This window comes from Hemitrygon akajei, unplaced genomic scaffold, assembly GCF_048418815.1.
Source record: "Hemitrygon akajei unplaced genomic scaffold, sHemAka1.3 Scf000073, whole genome shotgun sequence".
Classification (NCBI taxonomy): domain Eukaryota; kingdom Metazoa; phylum Chordata; class Chondrichthyes; order Myliobatiformes; family Dasyatidae; genus Hemitrygon; species Hemitrygon akajei.
In genome coordinates, this window is record NW_027331959.1 from 1,788,845 (window position 1) to 1,796,622 (window position 7,778).

Sequence of the window (7,778 nt, forward strand, 5' to 3'; positions counted from 1 at the left end):
ATCGAACCCACATCCAACACTTCCACTGGCAGCTCATTCCACTCTGACCAAACTGTGAGTGAAGAATTCCCCTTCAGGTTCCCCGAAAATAATTCACTTTCACCATGAACTGATGTCCAATGTCAGGGTGAGAGGGCAGACAGTAAGGGCAGGGGTTGGTCAAGTGCGGAGAGGGAAACAGAGCGGAGAATTTATACATAATATCTTCCAGAAAAACTAATTGTTTGAACTTACTGGCTGTAAACCTACTATCCATGCCCTGTACGTTCTCAACCTAATTTTTGATCTAGATGACAAGTAGCAATGTTCAAAGTTCAAATTACATTTCATTATCAGCGTACACATTTGTCACCACATACGACCCTGAGATTTTTTTTCCTACAGGAACACTTGGCAAATCTATAGAATAGTAACAGGATGACACAATGAAAGATCAAGTAGAGCATAGAATTCAACAAACTGTGCAAATGCAAATATAATTAAATATCAATGAATAATGAAAAGGGAACCTCACTAGGCTGGACGAGTCCAATAAACAGCCTCCCACCATCACTCTCTGCTTCCTACCATCAAGCCAACTGTGCATCCAGTGAGCCAGCTCTCCCTGGATCCCATGTGATCTAACTTTCCACAGCAACTTCCCATGCTGAACCTTAGCAGAGGCCTCATTGATGCCCGTATCAGCCTCGATCCTGGGACAGAGGTGTCACCAGGATCAGAGATTTAAGCAGAGGATGAAGAGGTTTAGAGGGATCTGAGTGTAACCCCTGGGTCGCCTCAGGCATCGCTCAAACTCGTTCTAGTCTAGGGGGAGCAGCCTTTGGCCCCGCCAAACTGGGTAATCAGCTGGTGTGGATGCTGTGTGATGTCCCCGCCTCGCCCAAAAAACAGACAGTACACCTTATGCGATTAAATGAGTACAATTTATAAAGATTACTATAACTAAGCGATTACTAACGATGCGGTTATATATGAAGAAGAAAAAAAAAGAAAAGGCGCCAAACTTATCAAAGTCCAAACCACTTCGTGCACAACCGTTGGAGCTCAATTACTGAAGTCTTCTGGCATTCGATCCCCTCCGACTTCCTCGACCTGCCTCCTGGGACCACCCACTCCACACTCCTCTGTCTCTGTCTCCTCGCCTCAACGAAAACCTTGGGCCGGGGACCCCCGCTCGGGGTCCGTTCCGTCACCCAGCTTCCAGCATCCCGTCCTCTCTCTCACTCCATCGTGCCGACTCCCCAAAATCCCTGCCAACAATCAGTTTACAGTCCCAAACAAGCTTCCAGCACTTATCATAACAAAGACGCTAGCATTCCTACTATTAACACAGGCGCCAGCATTCCTACTTTTAACAAAACAAAGGCGCCATTTTGATTATATACACAGTAACAAAGAAAAAGAAGAAACCCCCTTTACACTCTCCCCCCACCAAATAAAAGTCATGTCCTCATGACTATTAGATAACTCGTCACCTTTCCTGCCAACACACCGTAACCCAAGCACAAGCAGTGACATCTCCTCCCCACACAGTAAACCTCACGCTCTGTTTCTTAGGCGCTATATAGGCCAACTATCTGGGCGTTCCCTAACCCTTCTGAGACCTCCGTACCCCCCTCACCTAAACCCTTAGGCTAGGACATAGCTGGGGATACCTTGGGTCCACTACCAACTCCTCTTTCAACCTCTCACTCATGCCCCACTCTGCACACAGCTAACCCTCCCCACTACACCTGACTCAGTGGAAGAATGGCCAAAGGTCTCTTCCTCAATCGAGGGAAAGTCAGCAAAAGGTAGCATGTACCACACATCCAGCACATCAGTCTTTGAATCCGTATTCTTCCTCATTTCTTTGATCGGTAGCTGCTGTTTGATCTTCTCCAAACGGAAACACGTGGCCTGCACTGCTCCTGCAGTCTCTTCAGCCTCCTGCAATTGAGATTATCATCTTCTCTGGCCCCTGGCTCAGCAGTTCTGACTCCCGCATCCCGGCCATCTCAATCTGGAATGCAGTTACTCCAACAGCTTCTTCCACCCCAACCTGAAAAGCAGCAGTTAAAGATTGGTCACCCTCCAGTTCAGTATTCACTGCACTTCTCTCCAGCTTTTTTTCTCCTCATGACTTCTTCCAGATCAACCTTCAGGTTTTGCACTTCATTTGAACTGTCGATGGTCATCTTCAGGTTCCCTTCAAGCTACCGCTTCCCCCTTCCGAGATTTGTCCGCAATTTCTTCACCTCCGCAAACTCCCTTCTCCAGGCTCTCAGTTTGCTGTGGCCCTCAGTCAAACAACTTTCTTCGTTCTCTCCAACTTGTAAGTCTTTCAAATGGTTCCAGATCACTCTCTCCGGTCTCTCAGTCTCCATTTCCAACTTGATTCCGTAGAGACAGACAGACACGAGCTGCGACCTTCGCCAGCCCTGGCACATGTCCAGAAAACACTTTAACTCTGTAGTTCTCAGCTGCTCCTGCAATGCCCTCACTTCATATTCTCCTGAGGCAAATCCAAATACCAAGAGATCATCCACATACGTCAAAATTCCAAACGCCTCCACACCCCCATGGTCTTCCACATGCCCTGCAGGAAGGTTGCAAGGGCTCCAGAGATACCCTGTGGTATCTTTTCGGACCGGAAGACTCCTAGGGAACTTATAACCGCCGTCTTCTCCTTGTCGGCCTCACTCATCGGGATCTGGCAACATCCACTCCTCAGATCCAGCACCTTAAACCTCTTCGCACCAGTCAGATAGGCCATCGCCTCTACGGCCCAATATAATCCACACACATGCTGCCTACGTCTGCCACGGCTGTAGGGGCCAGTCGCCGCAACCTCTGCCTCACCGAGGTGTCTTCAGCAGTCAACTCCCCTCCCTGGTGGTATTTCGCAGCGTCCACTAAGAGGGTCTCACCCTCAGATACTCCTCCAGGCCATACCACCACCGGCTCTTGTTTGAATTCGGTATCAGCTCAATGCTGCTACACACGTCCGCACAAGCAGCTCGAAACTCTGGGTGCATCGATAATGCCTCCAAACAGCTCTCACCCGCCTCCTCCGGGCAGGCCCCCAAGCGCACCAACAGGATATTGGTTCTCTCCAGAACCGAAACGCTGCCCGTCTCAACAGTGTCCGGACACATCAGCATTAACGATTCACGAACCTCAGTCACCTCCACATTTGCCTCTAAGAACTCCATTTTCACTGACCAACAACCGTCGTCTTTATAATCACCGGCACTGGTACCCCAAATCTCCAGTGCCGTCAATGTCGTCAAGGGTAAAGGCTTCCAAAAACGGTTATAAAACAAACTGTACAGCAACTTAACCGGTGCCCCAGTGCCGAGGATGGCTTTAACTTGACTTCCATCCATCCGTAACAACACCTGAGTGCGTGGTCCCTCTAAGCCTTCAGGAATAGGGTCTGCTCCTTGCGGGAGTTCCTTGGTACATTGCTGGGAACGTGCTCCCCCAGAGACCCCAAGCCGTTCCCCCACTGGGCCTCCTCTAAGTTTCCCGACACCTCTCGGATCAACGGAACAACTGATCCCCTTGACAGATCCCCCTGGCTCCGCAAGCAATTTATCTGCCCCCCCATCCAAAAGGGATACCCTAAAAACTTCCCACCAATCTCCTGCCACGGATATGATAAGCCCCCCAGCTGCGGCATTTGACTGCCAGTCGAACCACACGCATTTTCCCACACTTTCCCAGAACTGGCAGCTGTCACTTAGAGGTAATTGCGCCCGACAGTTCTAACAATGCTACCAGCCCGCCTACTCAAACTTTCAACCAATCCCTGTCGCTTTCCCTCAGCCAAGCACTGCCACTCACCCAACAACTGAGAGGTCTGCTCCGCCCCTTTAGGGCTGGACATTATTCCAACAGCCGGGCGGAGCCTACCACTGCTGAAACATTCCAACCAGACCTTCCTCGCTCGCTTAACAGCATGGACAGCCCATGGCCCCACCACCTTTTCGTCAGCGCTAGTCGGAACTCGAACAACGACCCCCGGGCTACCAACAGCAGCCACCCCACCCAACACACATGCAGTGATAACCGGCAATCGCACACCCACAAAGACACCCCAGCTCTTCGCCGCAGACATAATTTAAAGAGGGCGATCACACAGCTTCCACACAAATCAATCCCGGACGAACACCCCACAATGTAACCCCTGGGTCGCCTCAGGCATCGCTCAGCTCGTTCTCGTCTAGGGGGAGCAGCCTTCGGCCCCGCCAAACTGGGTAATCAGCTGGTGTGGGTGCTGTGTGATGTCCCCACCTCGCCCAAAAAACAGACAGTACACCTTATGCGATTAAATGAGTACAATTTATAAAGATTACTATAACTAAGCGATTACTAACGATACAGTATATATGAAGAAGAAAAAAAAGAAAAGGCGCCAAACTTATCAAAGTCCAAACCACTTCGTGCACAATCGTTGGAGCTCAATTACTGAAGTCTTCTGGCCACCATTCGATCCCCTCCGACTTCCTCGACCCGCCTCCTGGGACCCCCACGGTGGTCGACCAGACGCTCCACACTCCTCTGTCTCTGTCTCCTCTCATCACCGAAAACTTTGGGCCGGGGACCCCCCCCCCCCCCCCGCTCGGGGTCCGTTCTGTCGCCCATCTTCCAGCATCCCGTCCTCTCTCTCTCTCTCTCTCACTCCATCGCGCCGACTCCCCAAAATCCCCGCCAACAATCAGTTTACAGTCCCAAACAAGCTTCCAGCACTTATCATAACAAAGACGCTAGCATTCCTACTATTAACACAGGCGCCAGCATTCCTACTTTTAACAAAACAAAGACGCCATTTTGATTACATACACAGTAACAAAGAAAAAGAAACCCCCCGTTACACTGGTCTAGCATCGCTTCTGGATACCGACTCCATTAATAACGACTCCCGACTCTGCCTCCGCATCCGTGTTCTGCACTTGGGTTCATCCACCGCCACGCCCGAGTAACACTCTTGCCTCGCTTTCACTCTTTCTATATCTGAACAACTTTTGATACCTGATATTTTTGTCAAACTTACCTTAATTTTTAATCTTGTCTCTCCAGTGTGTTTTATTAGTTGTCACCTGTTGGTTATGTAAACGCTTTCCAATCCTCTAACTTCCCACTATTTTCTTGCTATATTATATGACCCCACCTTTGCTTTGATCAAATACAGGAGAAAATCTGTGGATGCTGGAAATCCAAGCAACAGATACACAAAACACTGGAGGAAACTAGGAGGCCAGGCAGCAAATAAGGGAAATAGTAAACAGTCGACGTTTCCGGCCAAGACCCTTCATCAGGACTGGGGGAAAATAAAGATGAGACGTCAGAGGAACAAGTGTGGGGGTGAAAGGGGTGGAAGAAGTGGTAAGTGATAGGTGAAACTGGGAGGGGGGAGTAGTGAAGGATAAAACTCCTTAGGATAGAATTTCCTTCACGATTCTCGAAAGATCATTGCTAATGCCTCCACATTTCTACAGATGCCTCTTTCAGATCTCTGGGGTGTACATCATCTGGTCCAGGTGACCTATTTACCTTCAGACCATCTCTTTCCCAAGAATCTTCTTCCGAGTATCGTGACTTTACACATTCTAACCACTGACATCTGGGACTTCCATATTCCTGTCAGCATCTTCGACAGATAAGAGTGATGTACAAGACTTATTCGGTTCACCTGCCATCACCTTGCACTCCCACCACATTACTACCTCTCCAGCATCATTTTTCAGTGGTTTGATATCCACTTCCGCCTCTCTTTTACACTATATGTACCTGAAGAAAAATTTGGTATCCTCTTTATTACTGGCTAGCTCACCTATGTATTCCATCTTTTCCTTAATTATTTTAGTTGCATTGTGTTGGTTTTTAAAAGCTTCCCAATCCACTAACTTCCTAGTAATTTTTGCTCTATGCCTTTTCGTTGTTTTTTATGCTGTCTCTGGTTTCTCTTATCTGCCAAGGTTTTGTCACCTTACCTTTATAATTCTACTTCCTCTTTGTGATGTGTAAATCCCGTGCCTTCCGAATTGCTTCCAGAAATTTCAACCACTGCTGCTTGGTTTTCATCCGTACCCAAGTACTTTACAAATCACTTTTGACCAATTTTTATTTTACGCCTCTCTAATTCTCTTTATTCCACATCTGATTTTAGCTTCTCCTTCTTTAATGTCAGGGTGAATTTGATCATATTAAGATCACTTGTCTTTAAGAGTTCTTTCAACTTCAGTGACCTAATTAATTCAGGTTCATTACAACACCCAATCCAGAATAGCTGATCCCCATCTGGGCTCAACCATTAGCTGCTCTAAAAAAGCATCTTGTAGGGATTCAAGGAATTCCTCCTCTGAGACCAACACCATCCTAATTTTCCTAATCACCTGGATGACAATCCCCCATGACTATTGTAACATTGCCCTTTTGGTACGCATTTTCCATCTCCCAGTGTAACTTGTGGACCACATACTTACTACTGTTTGGAGGTCTCTATACAATTCCCATCAGGGTTTTTTTTTTACATTTGCAGTTCTTTAATTCTACCCACAGATTCTGCACTTTCCAACCCTATGCCACCTCTTTCTAATGATTTTATTTAATATTTTACCAACAAAGCCACACAACCCCACTACCAGCTTGTCCTTGGCTTGTTCTTACAATAAACAGGTAGGTATCTGGGAAACAAGAGGACCTGCAAACACAAAGTGCACTGCGGATGCTGTGGTCAAATCAAGACGTACAAACAAGCTGGATGAACTCAGCAGGTCGAGCAGCATCCGTTGAAAGAAGCAGTCAAAAAGAGGACCTGCAGATGTTAGAAATCTGAGAACATCACACAAAGTGCTGGAGGAGCTCCGCATGTCAGGCAGCATCTATGGATGGGAATCAACACTTTGGGCCAAGACCATTCATCGGGGCTCTTGATTCCCACGTATGTGGAAAACCAACAAGAATAGAAAGTAGTGGAAATAGAAAAACCCTTTGACAAAATTTAGTTCAAGGCTTAAAAAAACTGCAAAACAGAGCTCAATACTTAACAAATACAACAGAGGCAATACGAACTTTCATCAATACCGACATTAACTTTTTTAATAAAAATATATTTGTCCCATTTCAATCAGTAAAATTTACAAAGATAAATAAGAACTTCAGAAAAGACTATTGGCACTCAAACCCACTAGAATAACACTACCTTGGACAGAAGGAGGAAGAGAAATAACACACATGAAAAAAAAAAATCACACAAGAGTCAGATAAAACTAAGTATATATTTTCATCAAAAATGAACAGGATTCAGTACTCCATGTGTGTATATGCAATTGTGATAAGTAACACAGACCAGGAAACTTCAATGTGAGGCCCACTCAGAAAAATTAATTATCACTATGGAAGGAAACATCAACCACTGGAATGAGAATGACTCTCCATGGGAGACATCCCAATGATCTGAGCAGACGAGATGGTGACAATGAAGCATCGAGCACCTGACAGAGAGTTGGAGACCTCTTCCCAGAAACAGAGGGGCCCCTTGCAGAAATACAGGACAAAGTAGTTAACAAAAGAAAGAAAAAAAATCAGAAATACATTAAATACAACAAACAAGGCAGTAAGTACAGAAAATGCCAAGAGAAACCAGACACAATCCAATACATTCCAGGATCCTGCAGTAGTTTAACTCAATCTGATTACTTACAAAGCTACAAACAACTGGCAAATATCATTCACCAAAATCTTGCTTTAAAATACCAACTCACGAATGCCCTCCATCACTTCATAAAGGC

At 46.5% G+C, this 7,778-nt stretch overlaps 1 protein-coding gene across 1 annotated transcript in view; it reads right to left on the reverse strand.

Annotated features, from left to right (window-relative positions):
* LOC140722235 (uncharacterized) overlaps window positions 1-7,778 on the reverse strand; it is a 121,471-nt gene that overhangs the window by 33,319 nt on the left and 80,374 nt on the right. The gene's annotated exons all lie outside the window — the stretch shown is intronic.